The sequence below is a fragment of the Tenrec ecaudatus genome, chromosome 9, assembly GCF_050624435.1.
Source record: "Tenrec ecaudatus isolate mTenEca1 chromosome 9, mTenEca1.hap1, whole genome shotgun sequence".
NCBI classification, from domain to species: domain Eukaryota; kingdom Metazoa; phylum Chordata; class Mammalia; order Afrosoricida; family Tenrecidae; genus Tenrec; species Tenrec ecaudatus.
The window spans coordinates 5,453,388-5,470,067 of NC_134538.1; the positions used below are offsets into that span (position 1 = coordinate 5,453,388).

Genomic DNA, 16,680 nt, shown 5'->3' on the forward strand with positions numbered 1-16,680 from the left:
CTGTTCACAACGTAATGAAGAAATTGATGTTTTTTTAATTGATTGATTCACTTTAAAAAGTGCACTTTTTAACTTTCACCTTGAGAATTAATATAATAATAAATATAAACTGATAATTACACACATAAATAAGTTTTCATGGATACATATATACTTACATCACATATTTAGTCTTGTCTAAAAACATTATTTTATAATTTTATTGATCAAATTTTTTCTACTACACAGTGAAATTCAAATGGGTTCTCTAGCTTCATCAAAACCATGTCATGTTCTACCTGGAAAAATAGAACACACCCAAGAGAGGCAGGATCAGAAGAATACTTAGCTCAGCTTTGCCATATCTTGGTTGTGGGACTGGGGCAAATGAGCATCATTCTGAGCATTTCTTTGCATCATATCAAGTTGCCCAACTCAAGGCCCATCAAAAATCATCCAGTCCTCAGTTCGCTTTCCCACCAAGTGGGTTTTCAACCACACTGGTGTTGGGATAAAGCCCTGTGATGTAACCTAAACAAGATCCGGGCCTTGTACACATGCCCCAGGTTGATTTCTTTGTAGCTTCCACCCATTGCTCTTGTTCTAGTTTTAAGATCCCACAAGCCAAAACATGTAGAACCTTCACATGCCTTCCCAGCTTTGGAGAAAGCTACCATGTGCTTGCTATGGTAGGAGCTACGTTAAATAAGACCAGGCTGTCCATTGTGTGGCTATGGAATTCCTCTTCATGAGATAAATAATAACAGGGCTCTCGTTAACAAGCATTTTCTATGTCAGGCCTGTGCTGAGACTTTTCACAGGCAAGATTTCAGTTCTACCTCCCAGCAATCCTGAATATAGCTATAATGCTTCCCCTTATTTTAAAGGTGATAGCATTAGAATAAAGGATCTTTTGGAAGAAATAGAGGAAAGAACTAGGAGGCAAAGGGCATTTATAGGGATCTAAATACAGAAAAGTACATGTGTAAATATATTTATGTATGACAATGGAAAAACAGATCTATGTGCACATATTTATAGGTTTACTATTAAGGTCACAGATGGACAACCCTTTCATAGGGGTCACCCGATTCATAACAATAGCAAAATTACAGTTATGAAGTCGCAATGAAAATAATTTTATGGCTGGAGTGTCACCACAACATGCAGAACAGTATCAAAGAGACTCAGCATTAGGAAGCTTGAGAATTTCAATTTTTAATCCATTCTGATCATCTTTATTGTAGTATAATTAATTTACATTTAGTATAGTGTGGCATTCATAGAATCATATGTCAATTTGAGGATTTAGAGTGTAGGGGTGGAGTCTGGCTTGTCAATCAGATCATAGCCAATGAGGCTTCTGTGTGGACATGGCCTGCTGAGAATTCTGGGAAATCCAGTACTTCCTCCTTGGAGGTGGGAGACACTTTTCTCTCTCTGCCACTCCCTGAGAGACATTGCAGCTGACAAGACACATGGAACTACACTATTTCCCTGAGCTGGAGAAGCCACATGTACCTACCCTGATAAAGCCAGACCTCTGAAGCCATGTAGAGCCCCTGCCAGCACTGAGATGCTCACACCACCACTGGATCCAAAGAGTTTCTACCCACTGGCCTGTGATCGTCCTGCATTTGGCATCATTGCACATGTTTTGTGAGTCCAAAGAGGACTTAATAGATTGGTATCAGAGACATGAGCTAGTATCAGACTTATGGACTTGACTGGACTGGGTTGGGATGCCTTCTCCATGTTCCATTCCTCTTGTATATAAATCTCTTTCTTATCCACATGTGCGTCCATGGATTTGTTTCTCTAGTCTACCCAGACTAACACATGTAGTTAGTTACACAGATTGTTAGTTCTAGAGCTATCATTTTGGTATTGGTTTTCTATTTGTCTAACTTTTGTTGGTTTTTTCTCTTCTGTTGCACTGTTAACCTTAAGGTCAACAGTACAAAACCACCAGGTGGTGCACGGGAGAAAGATGGAGCTTTCTACTCCTGTAAAGAGTGAGTCTTGGAAACCCACAGGGGACGTTCTACCCTGTCTTATAGGGTCACTATGAGTTGGTATCAACTCAATGGCAGCGAGTTCTGTGGGGGGTTGTTTGTTTGTTTGGGATATTAAGATTTTTCACATATCATTATGGCTTTATTTGCCTTATCGTGCCTGTCCTTCAAGGTAGTGTGGTCATATACATAAGTCAAAAGGTATTGCTACAGGGGTTTGAGTTCATACATGCATGGCTTTATTCCAAACAGAGTGTGTTTAAACATGTATCTACAACCAGTTCATTGCTGCAGAGAAGTTTTCTCAGTAAAACACTGCTCTGGAATCATTAAGGTGACTTCAAAATAAAAGTTTTTTAAAAATCCACTCAAAGAAATGGCTTCCGAGAAAGTCTGCTATGCGAGTTAACCCCAAGATGGAGAGGTGAGTTCAGAAGGTTACGGAGGTTGTTTGAGGGAACTCCCAATGGACAATCTTGATAGATTCTCCCAAAGGACACAAGAGGGCCACAGGGGGCTTATTATGAAGAAATTTTAAGACAATTCAAAATTGCATTGAGGAGGAAAAGACCAGAAACTTTCCCCCGGCACATTATTTTTTCCCTCGTGCCAATGCACCTGCTCATTGTTCAAGGGTGCCATTTGCTGTCCTGATGAAAATCTCATTAGAAATCTCACTCCCGGCAACCCTGATCTTGTCACCTAATACTTCTCTTCATCCCCAAACCCAAGGGACATTGCAAACAAACCCAATGAGAGTTCCTCGTCAATAACAAAACTGCTGGGTTGAGGAGAGGTACACCAGAATGCCCAAAGTTTTATAAGGAAAGCTTCCAAGATAATTAGCAAAACAAACCCACTGCTTTCTACTTGATGCTGACTTATAGTGACTCACAGTCTTTACGGGAGCGAATACCTTTACTTTTATCCTGCGGAGCAGCTGGTGGGTTTGAACTGCCAACCCTTCAGGTTTGCACATCATAACACAAGAGTACTACCAGGGCTGCTTGGGGAAGGGTTTGAGAGCCAGACCTGTATAGGTCTACAGGGATGTGTATAGCCTTGCTCTCAATCAAAGCCCATGGGAAGGCAGATGATGGCAGATGTAGTTAGGTTAAAATCTAATAGCTTATCACTTGATCTCCCATTTTAAAGTTGTTCTGGTTTTGAATATGTCCTTGTTTACTTTTTAACTGGGGTCATTCTCTATTTTACTTTGTAATTGTTGTTAGCTTTTGTGACTCTTTGTTTTTTGTTTCTGTATGATTTTTGGTATATGAGGGCTAATGGTTCGTTGGGGGTCTGGCAGGAGAGGTTGGGGGAAAGTAAGGAGCTAAAACAAGGAGGACAAGAAAGAAGAAAATGTTCTTCAATTTATTATGGAGATGATTGTAAAATACTTCTTAAGATGACCGAACTATTGAATTGGATGGTATTTGGACCATGTCCCCAAAACTCTTTTTTTAAAAACAGAAAGAAAAAGAAATGTATAGGTCTAGATAGAGGGTAATTCAGAAATAATAGGTTTGCATTTGTATATTTTATTTAGTAAATATTTCTCTGATTCCTAGCAATACTTTTTTACTTACCTTCATACTAAACATATGAATGTATTTACAGCAAATACAAATAAAGTAACCTCTGCCACATCTATATACATGATTGTGAGTGTAATGCTTTTCACCTACTCCTACCTGCTCATCTTGCCTATTTTCCAACGTATCCACTTGCAGATCAAGGTTTCAGATTACTTATAATGCAGGATTGTGTATGCAATAGCATTGACTTTTGTTGTCTTTGAACTTTTGTTGTCTTGTATCCCATTGTGTGCTCCTTTCCATTAGTAAGCTTGTGATGGTTTCCACTTTATTATATATTGCCTTCCAATTACCCAGTTATCTAATTAGTCATTTCTCTCCCTTGTTCTCCTATTGATTGCTTGTTGTTGTTGTTGTTGTTGTTGTTGTTGTTGTTGTTTGGTGCTGCCACATCAGTTCCAACTCATAGCAACCTTCTGCGGTACAGAAGGAAAGAAACCCAGCCAATCCCGTGCCATCCTCAGAAATGGTGGTGTGTCTGAGACCGTTGTCGTCGCCACCGTGTAAATCCCTTTTGTTGAGGGTTATTCTTTTATTAGATGGGCCCTCTATTCTTCCAAGCATCATGCCCTTTCCCAGGGATTGCTCTCATCCCTTCTGATGCCATGTCCAAAGAACAGGAGCTGAAGTCTCTCCATCCTTGCTCTTAAATGTTCTGGCTGCACATCTTCCTCCAAGAGAGCTGTGTTTGTTCTTCGGGCAATCCATGGCACCGGTTCTTTTTCACTCTTTCTTATTCGATAGCCAACTTCCACATGCATGTGAGCTGACTGGAAAAATAGCATGGCTTGGGTCAGGTGAACCTCGGTCCTCAAGGTAACACTTTACCCATCACTGGTAAATATCAAATAATGTTTCTGCGTGTAAATCCGTCATTCACATTTTATGAGAGTAGACATACAATGTTTATCTCTTTGTGAAAGATTTATTCCACTCTACTTGAATGTCCTATGGGTTCATCCTTGGTAGAAAGGCTGTTTTGCAGATTCTTCATTATTCTTTAATCCAACTACCCTGTTTCCCCGAAAATAAGACAGTGTCTTATATTAATTTTTGCTCCCAAAGATGCACTGGGTCTTATTTTCAGGGGATGTCTTATTTTTCCACAAAGAAAAATACCGTACACATTTATTGTTTGTTGTTTCATTGTTTTATTAAAAGAGACCTTGCGCTTCCTGTCTGCTGTGCTGTGGCCAACAGTGAGCTGCGCAGCGGCACCCACCACTACGGTCCAGAGTTACGGTGGCTTCGGGGCCTCATTTTCAGCCAGGCTTTATTTTCAGGGGATGCCGTATATTTCAGTGAGAGGCAAAACTGTAAGTAGGTCTTATTTTGGGGGGATGTCTTAATTTTGGGAAAACAGGGTAGTACTCCATTGTATTGTGTACTGTACACTGCTTATTCAATCATCCATTGGTGGGCACTGTTTGGGCATTTTTAGTTATGTTTGATAGTCTATTTAGACTATTAATTAAAGTCCCTAACATTTCCCCCACTTTCTCTCTTTCTTTTTTGCCACACATGTGAAAATGTATCCATTGACTGAATCTATATAAAAGTCCTACAAATCTCTAAGAAAAAGACTAATAATCCAATAGAATAATGGTCAAAAGGAATGGAGAGATCGTGAATTAATACAAATGGATTTTATAAACGAACAAGAAGACCCTCAAGACGGTAGAGTGACACAGCAGCTGCAACCAGGGGCTCAAGCACAGGACAAATTGTGGAAATGGCGCAGGACTGGGCTGTGCTTCATCCTTTTGTGCAAAGGGTTGCTATGAGTCAGAACCAACTCAATGGCTTGTAACAACGACAACTATTCTGTTCCCTTTGTCTCTGTTTCTGTGGTGACACCAGTACCAGGCTCCTTTGACCAACCATGTGTTTTTCCCCACCCCCTTAAAGAGCATTGATGGAATCAGAATTGGGAGTGCATATGTCTATAGGTCACTTTGGGTAATATTGACATTTTCACAATATTAACCCTTCACATAGATGTTCTTCTCTTTATGTAAGTCTCTCTTTCATCTGGCAGTAGCATCTTATAGTTTTCTTCCTACAAATCCTTTGTATCTCTGGTTATCTTTATTCCTAAGTATTTTATCTTCTAGATAGATTTGTAAAAGGCATTTTATTTATTTATTTTTGCTTATTTCCTACTCAGAATTTTCTTTGTTGGTGTAAAGAAACTTTACTGGTTTAGGTGTGTTGATTTTGTACCTTGCTGCTTTGCTAAATATTTCCATTAATTTTTAAAATATTTAACAGTTTAATAGTTTTCTTGCTGAGTGTCTGGGATTTTCTATGAACAGCATCATATCCTCTGTAATAGGGATAATTTTACTTCTTCTTTACCAACTTAAATGCTTTTTATTACATTTTCTTGTCTATGTACACTGATTAGGACTGCCAATACAATACTGTATACAAGTGGGGATATAAGTCATCTTTGCCTGACTTCTGATCACCATAGATTGCTTTCAGCTTCTCTCCCTTAAAAGTAACATAGACTGATGTTACATACCCAGCTGGACTGGAGGATGTACACTGGCACAGATAGGAACTGGAAATACAGGAAATCCAGGATGGATGAAGTCCTCAGGACCAATGGTGAGAGTGGCGATATCGGGAGGGAAGGTGAGGGAGAAAGGGGGGACAGATGACAAGGTCTACATATAACCTCCTCCCTGGGGGACAGACAGTGAGGGAGATGTCAGATGGAGTAAGATATGATAAAATAATAATAATTTATAATTTATCAAGGGTTCAGGGGGGGGGTAGCGAGGAGGGAGGGAGGAAAAATGAGGAGCTGATACCAAGGGCTCAAGTAGAAAGCAAGTGTTTTGAGAATGATAATGGAAGCATATGTATGAATGTGCTGGACAAAAATGATGTATGAAAGGAGTTGTATGAGCCCCTAATAAAATGATTTTTTTAAGTAACATCAACTGCTCCTTTTGTGTATATGCCCTTAGTTATGCTAAGGAATTTCTCTTCTATTTTACCCAGTTTCACTATAAATTGCTGTTGGATTGTGTCAAATGTCTTCTATGCACTGATTAATGTGACCATATGGTTCTTTTCTTGTGTTTTATTTATGTACTGAATTGCTGATTGTTTTAGTAATATTGAACCAACTGTATATACCTTGTACAAATTCCACTGGATCGTGATGTACTCTGTTTTTATATTACATTGCATTCTATTGGTGACAATTTTTCAAGTTATTTTGCACATATGTTCATAATAGATTATAGTTTATAATTTTATTTTTAGTAATGTCTTTGCATTCTCTTTGATATCAGGATTATGCTTACTTCATACAATGAATTCAGGAACATTCCATCCTTTTCTAGGTTCAGAAATTGTTTGAATAGAATTGGTGTCAACTCTTCTCTGAATTTCTCAATGACGCTGTGTGCTCAATTTCTTATCTTATAGCTATGTTCAAATTATCTACCTCAGTTTGGTTTGGTTACTACGTTTCGTTTGGTTCTTGATATTTGTCCATATCTTCTAGGTTTTCAAATTTGTTAGAGTTAAGTACCTCATAGTATGCCGTTGTTTTTCTTTCTAGTTTGATTTGTTCTGTTGTTAAAATTATTTGTTTCATTTCTTTTCTTTTTTTAAAACCAGAAGTTTATTTAAACAGCAAGATGCTTGACTTGAGGGGAAAACTATCTAGGCTTCATTTCTTTGAGAGTAATTGCCCCTTACTTAAAGACAGATTGCTCTACATGTAACAGCTACGTACAAAAAAGTTATAAAATTGTCCTTGGTTTTACAATGATAAATGAAAAACATTAAAATTCTCTGATCAAACAAGGTATGCAAGGATTTTTTATGTCATTGTTTTTTTGTTTTTGTTTTTGATTTTGTTAAACAGTGAGAGCAAAATAACTTACTGGAATATAGAGAGAGGAGCTGAGTGAGCATGTCGCTGATGGAAAAATGGGTGTTTTCACAGAACCAGTGTTTTCCCCATCCGTCTCCACTTGGTGTCGATCAAAACATACCATTGACCATTTAGTAAAAAAATAAAGGTAAAAATGCAATATGTGTGTGCACATGCACCAGTTACTTTATATATAATAAAGGAATGGGGAAGGGGAAATGAAAAAGAAAACTATACTGTAGTCGTCAGGAGGTGGTGGAACCAAATCATGGTTTTCTAATAGAGAATGGATTCTTGGTCGGTGGGAAGAGAGTTCTGGGGGAAAGGAGCAGGCTCCCTTTTGGAAGACGCCCCCTGTCTGCTGCTGGAACACATCAATTGTATCTTCATCCTCCATTTCAAACTGTGCAGGTGTGTCTGTTTCATTGATTGGCTGTCCGTCAAATCGGAATATGATCTGCCTCATCGACAAACCCTGTCATTCACAAGAGGCTTTCATTTCTTTGCTAAGTGGTATGGGCCTCTTCATCTTAAACTGCACCACAGAAGCATCCTGCCCCACCACCTTCAAGTTCATATGATCGTTGTTCTCAGTCTTGACTCCTTCGTTGGGCTTCTCGGCAGCCGTGGTGAGCACCGAGGTCTCCCCAGCTGCCACTTCATAAAAGAGGTACAAGGTCCGCACCAAACGAGCACACAGGCAGCTCCAGGAGCGGCAGAAGTGTGTTTCATTTCTTTCTTTTTTTTTTGCATTGAACATTTTATTTTTCATTTGCATTCAATTCATACATAAATATATATTATTCCTTTTTCATTTCTGGAATTTTTTTCTTTTTTTACATTTTATTAGGGACTCATACAACTCTTATCACAATCCATACATATACATACATCAATTGTATAAAGCACATCTGCACATTCCCTGCCCCAATCATTCTCAAAGCATTCGCTCTCCACTTAAGCCCTTTGCAGATGTGTTTCATTTCTTATACTTGTTTTTTGCATCTTCCCTTTTGCTCCCTTTGCTAAATTTACAAGTAGTCTGGTAATTTTGTTATACATTTCTGAGAGCCAACTTCTAGTCCTGTTTATTTTTTTAAATGATTTCTATTGCATTTAATTCTACTCTAATCTTAATTAGGGAGAGAAACGAGGCTTTCTATTCCTCTTAGAGTTACAGTCTCATAAGTCCACAGAGGCAGTTTTACCATGTCCTGTAAGGTTGCCACGAGTCAGCATCAACTCAATGGAAGGAAATAAGTGTGAATCATTATTTCGTTTCTTCTGGAGACTGTAAATGTTTTTCCGGCTCTGTATATAATTGTTGGGGTTTTTTAAATCATTTTGTTGGGGGCTCGTACAACTCTTATCAAAATCCTTACATGCATCCATTGTGTCAAGCACATTTGTACATTTGTTGTCATCATCATTCTCAAAACATTTGCTTTCCACTTGGGCTCTTGGTATCAGCTCCTCATTTTTCCCCCTCATTTCCCGCCCCCCCCATGAACCCTTGATAATTTGTAAATTATTGTTATTTTGTCATATCTTACGATGTCTGATGTCTCCCTTCACCCATGGAGTGTTTTGTTTATTTTTTAATTATTAAGGTATTGATTTTGGTTCTGTTTCTTTCTTTTCTTCTTTTTCTTTCTATCTTTTTATGTATATGTTTGCCTTGAATTGACTTCTGGTACTGTGCTTGCATGCATATTGATTTTGTATGTTATATTCTCTTTTTTTAAAAACATTTTATTAGGGGCTCATACAACTCTTATCACAATCCATACATACATCAATTGTGTCAAGCACATTGTACATTCTTTGCCCTCAGTGTGTTATATTCTCATTCTCAATTGCTTCATGGAACTTTCTTATTTTACATTTTATTTCTTCTAATACTTGTAGTTCTTAAGCAGGATGTGGTTTGGTTTCCCTGTATTTTATTTTTCTCCTGATCTTCCTATTATTCATTCCTAATTTCATGACATTATAATTTGAGAAGATGCTTTTCATTATTTTGATTCGTTGAAATCTATTTTGTGAAGTAACATATTATCTATTCTAGAAAATGATCAATGTGCACTACAAAAGGATAATGTTTTCCTTTTATGGGAGGAGTGTTAATAAATATAATTCTATGAGGTCAAGTTCTTTAGTGGTGTTATTGAGATCTGTGGTTTCTCTGTTGAGTTTCTTTCTGGTTGTTCTGTCTTTCATTAAAAGTTCTGTATTGAAGTTCTCCATTTATTATTGTTCTGATTCTATGCACATCCAGAGGTAGCATATGAGCAAGAACCCAAAATACTGAAAGAAGAATTTCAAGCTGACCTGAAAGCATTAAGCAAAACCAAGATTTCAAGAATTAATGGAATACCAATTGAAATGTTCCAGCATTTCAACAAAATGGTGAAGCCCTGAAGCACTCGTTCAACTATGCTGGGAAATTCAGAAGATAGCTACTTGGTTAACTGACTAGAAAAGGTCCATAGTTGTACACATCCAAAGAAAATTGACTCAACAGAATGCTCAAATTTTAGAACAATATCATTGATATTGAATACAAGTAAAATTTTGCTGAAGATTATCCAACAATTGTTGCAGCAGTACATTGACAGAGAGCTGTCAGAGGTTCAGGTTGAATCCAGAAGAGGATGTGGAACAAGGGATATCATTGCTGATGTTAGGTGAATCTTGGTTGAAAGCAAAGAATACCAATAATACATGTACTTGTGTTGTGTTGACTATGCCAAGGCACTCAACTATGTAGATCATCACTAATTATGATAGCCGTGAGGAGAATGGGGATTTCAGAACACTTGATTGTCCTTTCTTTGAACTTTCACATGTATAAAGAGGCAGTTGTGGGAACAGAATAAGGGAATATTGCATGGTTTAAAATCAGGAAATGGGTTACATCAGGATTGTATCCTCTCGCCATACTTAATTGATGTGTATAATGAGCAAATAATCAGAGAGGAAAGCTTATTAACAGCCTCTGATATCCAGAAGATAAAACCTTGCTTGCTGAAAGTAGAGGACTTGAAGCACTTGATCATGAAGATCGGGATTTCAGCTTTCAGTATGGATTATAACTCACTGTAAAGAAGACAAAAATCCTCACAACTGGACCAATAGGTACCATGATACATGGAGAAAAGTTCAAAATTGTCAAATATTTCATCTTGCTTGGGCTCATAGTCAATGCTCATGAAAACAACCGACAAAAAAAATTCAAAAATGCCTTGCGTTTGGATAAATCTGCTGGCCAAGTCCTCTTTAGGGTGTTCAAAAGCAAGGAGGACTGAAGTGCACCTGACCCAAGCCATAGTATTGAAAGTTGGACATTGAATAAAGAAGGGCAAGGAAGAATCGATGCCTTTTAACCGAGATGCTAAAGAAGAATGTTGAAAGTACCATGGACTGCCAAAAGAACAAACAAACCTGGCATGGAAGAAGTACAGCCACAATGCTCCTTAGAGCAGTGGTTCGCAACCTCCCTAATGCCGTGACCGTTTAATACAGTTCCTCGTGTTGTGGTGACCCCCCCAACCATAAAACTATATTCGTTGCTACTTCAAAACTGTAAATTTGCTACTGTTATGAATTGGACCACCCAGTGAAGGGTTGTTTGATCCCCAAAGGGGTTGCGACCCACCGGTTGAGAACTGCTGCCTTAGGGGAAAGGATGGTGAGTCACCATCTCATGTACTTTAAATTTTTTGTCATGAGCAACCAGTCCCAAAGAAGAACATCATCTTTGATCAAGTAGAGAAACAGCAAAAAAGAGAAAGAGCCCCATCACAAAGGATGGACACCGTGACTGCAGTGATAGAGCATAGGAACAATCTGAGGATGGTACAGGACCTGGCAGTGTTTGGTCTGTGGTGCATAGGGTCATGCTGGGTTGGAACCACATCAAAAGCAACGATGATTATTCCGGAGGTGCCTCTCTTTTCTTTCAATTCTGTTCATGTTTGCTTTATATTTTTTAGTATATTTCATTGGTTGTATTATGATTTATTATAGTTAATTGATCTCGCTGGATTGGCCTTTTAACTATTTCTTTCATGCCCTTCACCATGCCTTAGGCTGATTTTTTTCCTGGGAGTTTATTTCATCTGTTGTCACTTCACCCCTGTTACTATGTGGTTGCCATTAGCTTGACATGTTTTTAGCATTTGAATTTTAATTTATTTTTATCTTTGTGTATATTTGGAGGCAACACAGTGATGAGTCCTTTGAAATGAGTCCTTTCTCCTTTTTTTTCTACTTTAAATCATTTTATTGGGGGCTCATACAACTCTTATCACAGCCCATACATCCATCCATGTGTCAAGCACATTTGTACATGTGTTGTCACCATCATTTTCAAAACATTTTATTTCTATTTGAGCTCTTGATATCAGCTCATTTCCCCATCCCCCACCATCCCTCCTTCACGAACCCTTGATAATTTATACATTTTATATCTTGTTTTCATGTCTTACACCAACTGTTGTCTCCCTTTACCCATTTTTCTGTTGTTCATCCCCCAGGGAGGGGGTTATATATAGATCCTTGTAATCGGTCCCCCCCTTTTCCCACCTCCCCTTCCCCTCCTGATATCACTGCTCTCATTATAGGTCCTGAGGGGAGTCCTGTTTTTCTTACCCATTTTTTCATTCTCTTTCTCTTGACTGGTATCTTTTATCCATTTGCATTCAATGTAATTAATGACAGCTGTGGACTCACTGTGGTCCTTCTTCTGTACATTCTTATTGTGCTAGGGGTGAGTTATTTGTTCCACATATTTTTCTCTGCTGAGTTTGTTTTGTTATTAAGTTTTCTTTTTATTGTCTTGGTTGTTGGTTTGTGCTTACTAAGTTCTTATGCTGTTTTCTTTCTTATTTTGATTAGAAGTTTTATTAATTGTCCTTGCGTCTGCTTGTAATTTATTTATATACCCTAAGTTTATAACAGTCTGTTACATATTTTTATAATAATTTGATTGAGCTATAATTAACATATCCTATAATTCAATAGTTCACTCATATTAGGAAGGGTTGTACAATCATCCCCACAGTCACCTTTGGATTATTTTCTTCCTTCCTTTATCACTGGTGTTGACAGTCTATTATATCTTGATACCATCTTGATTTCCTCCTCATTTAAAAGTTCTGTAATTTTATAATATAGTCCCACTTTTTAATTTTCAGTTCTCATTGTTTATAGTTTGACAATTCTGCGACTTCATTTACAATCTTGCAAGTTTTGCTTATTTTTGAGAATACTTTTTGGAGGTTGATTTCTGGGTGATTTTGTCATAGGTCACAATCTCAGTGTTATGTGACATTGTTGGTTCTATAATTCATGTAAATTCTTCCTCTGGATGGTGTCCTAAATAATCCTTAAACGTTCTGCATTATTCTTCATTCTGATTTTCCTTTTTAAATAGTTGATGTCAGGATTTATCATCTAACTCATCAACCTATTATTCAATTGTCAATGCATATCTTTTGTCCTTTCAATATGTCAATATCTCCAAATTTTTAGGGTTGATCTTCTGGATTTCTATTACTATCTTTGTATGAATTCTACGTGTTAATTTACTTTATCATTTGGTTCCTGTATTATTTGGAATGCAATGGTGACAATGATGACATAAAATAACTGAACAGAAATTTTCAAAGGGCAGTTGAAGAAGAAAAAGTAACACATTATAATGAAAGGTGATCTAGAATGTGATCTAGATCTAGAATGAGAAAGCCAGAAAAAGAAAGAACACACTCAGCATACCTCAACCTGAAAGAATGAAAAAAAGATGTGATCCTCAAATTGGAATATTAAAAGATTCTATGGGCAAAATATTAACGATGCAGGAAGCATCAGAAGAACCGTTGCACCAAAAAAGAACTGGCTGGCATTGAACCATTCCAAGAGGGAGCATATGATCAAGATCCAGTGGGACTGAAGGAAGGCGTCTAAGCTGCACCGGAGGCATCCGTGACAAGCACGCCTCCAGGAATTGGCACAATATCAATGCTTCAACAGCAGGAGCAGCACAGGGAACTCTACCCCATCTACACCAAGAAATTTGAAAAAATCTTCCTGGCCAACTAAATGAGGATGATCCCTATTTACGCTCATTCCAAATATAAACAACTGATTAGAATGCCTAACTCATCAAACAATATCATTAATGTCACATGCAAGTGAAATGTTGCTGAAGATAACACAAAACCATGACCGCAGCATATCAACAGGGTATTATCAGAAATTCAAGCTGGATTCAGATAAGACTGTGATATGAGGGATATCATTACTGATGTCAGATAGATCTTGGCTAAAAGTAGAGAACACCAGGAGACTGTTTACCTGTGTTTTATTGACTATGAGAAGGCACTCAACTGTGTGGATGGTAACAAAATATAAGTAACATTGAGAAGAATGGGAATTCCAGAATATTTCATTGTATTCATATGGAACCTGTACAAGGAGCAAGAGGCAGTCATTGGAACAAAACAAGGGAATGCTGTATGATCTAAATCAGGAACCCTTTTATCATATGTATTCAATATGTTTGGTACAGGAATGAGAAAACTGGGCATGAAGAATAGCTCAGCCTCCTAAGTGAGGGAAGGTTCATTAACAAACTGAGACATACAAGTAATGCAATCTTGCTTGCTGAAAACCAAGACAACTTGAAACCGTTGCTGATTGATCAAGGACTGCAGCCTTTGGTTTGGATCTCAACTCATATAAAGAAAAATATCCTCATAACAGGACACATAAACAGCATATTGATAAACAGAGAAAAGGTTGAAGTCATCAAGGATTTCATGTCCTTGGACCCACACTCAATGTTATAGAAGCTGCCGTAAAGAAAGTAAATGATGCATTGCGTTGGACAAATCTACCTCTTTAAAGGGTTGAAGAGCAAGGATGTCACTCAGAGGATTAAGGTGATTCCGACACCAGCCATGGTATTTTCAATCACCTCATATGCACATAAAAGTTGGACAAATGGAAAGGGAAGATTGCAGAAGAATTGATGTATTTGAATTATGGTGTTGGTGACGAATGCTGAAAGTGTCATGGATTGTCAGAAGAACAAACCAATCTATCTTGGATGTTTAGCCAGTATGCTCCTAAGAAGTGAATATGGGAAGACTTTGTTTCATGTGCTTCGGGCATGTTATCCAATGAGGCCAAGCCCTGGAAAGAGATCTCATTCTTTGTAAACTAGAAGGGTAACAGATAGGAACATTCTCAAAAGGTGAATTGACATAGTGGCTGCAACGATGGACTAACAGTGGCAAGAATGACATAGGGGTATATCAGTGTTTAATTCTGTAATACCAAGGTCACTGTGAGTCACAAGCAACTTGGAAGTGCATAACAACAAAGTTGGTTTTTTAGTTTTCCTAGGGTGTTTGCTGTGTTTTCCTTTGATTTTTTTTTTTTTATGTTTTGTTTGAGCCATTGAAAATCCATGTATATGTGTATGCTTTGAATTCCTCACCAGGAAGTTCTATTGCTTATTTTTCTTTATGTTTGTTACTTCACACTGTTGATCTTGTATCTTCATTAGATTTGAAGTTGTCTGGGAAATTTTGGAGTTGTATTTATTTGCTGATCATGTGTTGGCTTATTTCACCTTTTTAAAAATTGTTTTAATGATCACATAGAGACTGGTGGATGCCCGCTAACCAAGACGACCTTTAGATACCCTTCAAGTCTTTAAATTAACCCCTCCCCCCCCCGGCTCAATTTTCAGCTAAATAGTAGGGAAGTACCAACACCAGTGAGGGACAAACACTGAAAAATCATCAACCACAGGTCAACTAGGCAGCATTGACCCAACAACAAGTTCAAAATGGTTACGGAAGAAGGAGCCATGGAAACAGGAAGCACAGGGAGGAAGTGGGACAACTGCTGTGACATGTGGGGTTGCAGTCAAATAGAGGAAACAAACTGTATATGAATTACTGAATGGAAAATCAATTTGCTCTGTAAACTTTCACCCAACTTGTAATGCAATGAAAACCAAGAAAATCAACTAGAGAGCTCCTATACCAGCAACAAGGCTAACTTTGTTTTTCTTTCAGTACCTTACGTATGTTACTATATTGCCTTCTTCCTGTTTGCTTGCTCTTTGAAATCAGTTGATTGTGAGCTCTTACAGATCTTATAACAATCCATAATTCAGTTGTTTCAAGCACACTTGTACATATGTTGCCATCATCGTGTCAAAAACATTTTCTCTATACTTGAATATTTCTTATGACTGTTTTTCTTCATGTTCTTCAAAGTATTTAAAACAGAGGCTTGAAAAAGCTATGCTAATGGAGAGATTCTGTTAGTAGAAGGGCATTGGAGACTAGATAGGCTATCTTTCCACATTTATACATTACAAAAAATAATTTCCCCTGGCATTCTGTAGTTGTGGCAGAAATGACACTAGAAGCAATATCCTTTCTGATCGTTTAGCAACTTCCCAATTTCCTAAATTACCTACCTTTCTCATACTTTTCTAAATTCATTCCTTGGGCATAACATCTTATCCTCCTAAAGCAGGAGTGCTTAGTCCTGTCAGGGTTTCTGTGCCTGAAAATCACTCATTCCATTTTTCTAGACCCAGGAACGTTACTGCTGCTAATTAGAATCAGCATCATTGAACATCGATTGTTTGTCAAATTATGATGGGATTTTACACTATTGTGTGTCAGGTGCTACAGAGAAATTATGCTTACTTTAACTCAAAAGAGAAAAAACTAAACCCATTGCTCTGATTCGTGGGGCCTGATACAACAGACTCACCCTGCCTCAAAGAGTGTTAACACTGTACTGGCCGGTGTGCTTCTTCCATGTGGGCTTATTTGTTTCTGAGCGAGATGGCCGCTTGTTCACCTTCAAGCCTTTAAGACCCCAGACACTATCTCTTTTGATAGCCGGGCACCATCAGCTTTCTTCACCACATTCGCTTATGCACCCATTTGTCTTCAGCGATCCTATCATGGAGGTGTGCAGTCAATGATATGATTTTTTGTTCTTTGATGCCTGGTAACTGATCCCTTTGGGACCACTCGATCACACAGGCTGGTGTGTTCTTCCATGTGGACTTTGTTGCTTCTGAGCTAGATGGCCGCTTGTTTATCTTCAAGCCTTTAAGACCCCAGTCACTATCTCTTTTGATAGCCGGGCACCA

At 38.0% G+C, this 16,680-nt stretch overlaps 1 pseudogene; it reads right to left on the reverse strand.

The window, feature by feature from the left end:
- Nucleotides 1–206: 206 nt before the first annotated feature.
- Nucleotides 207–16,015, reverse strand: LOC142457048 (small ubiquitin-related modifier 2-like; annotated as a pseudogene).
- Between the last annotated feature and the right edge of the window lie 665 nt (nucleotides 16,016–16,680).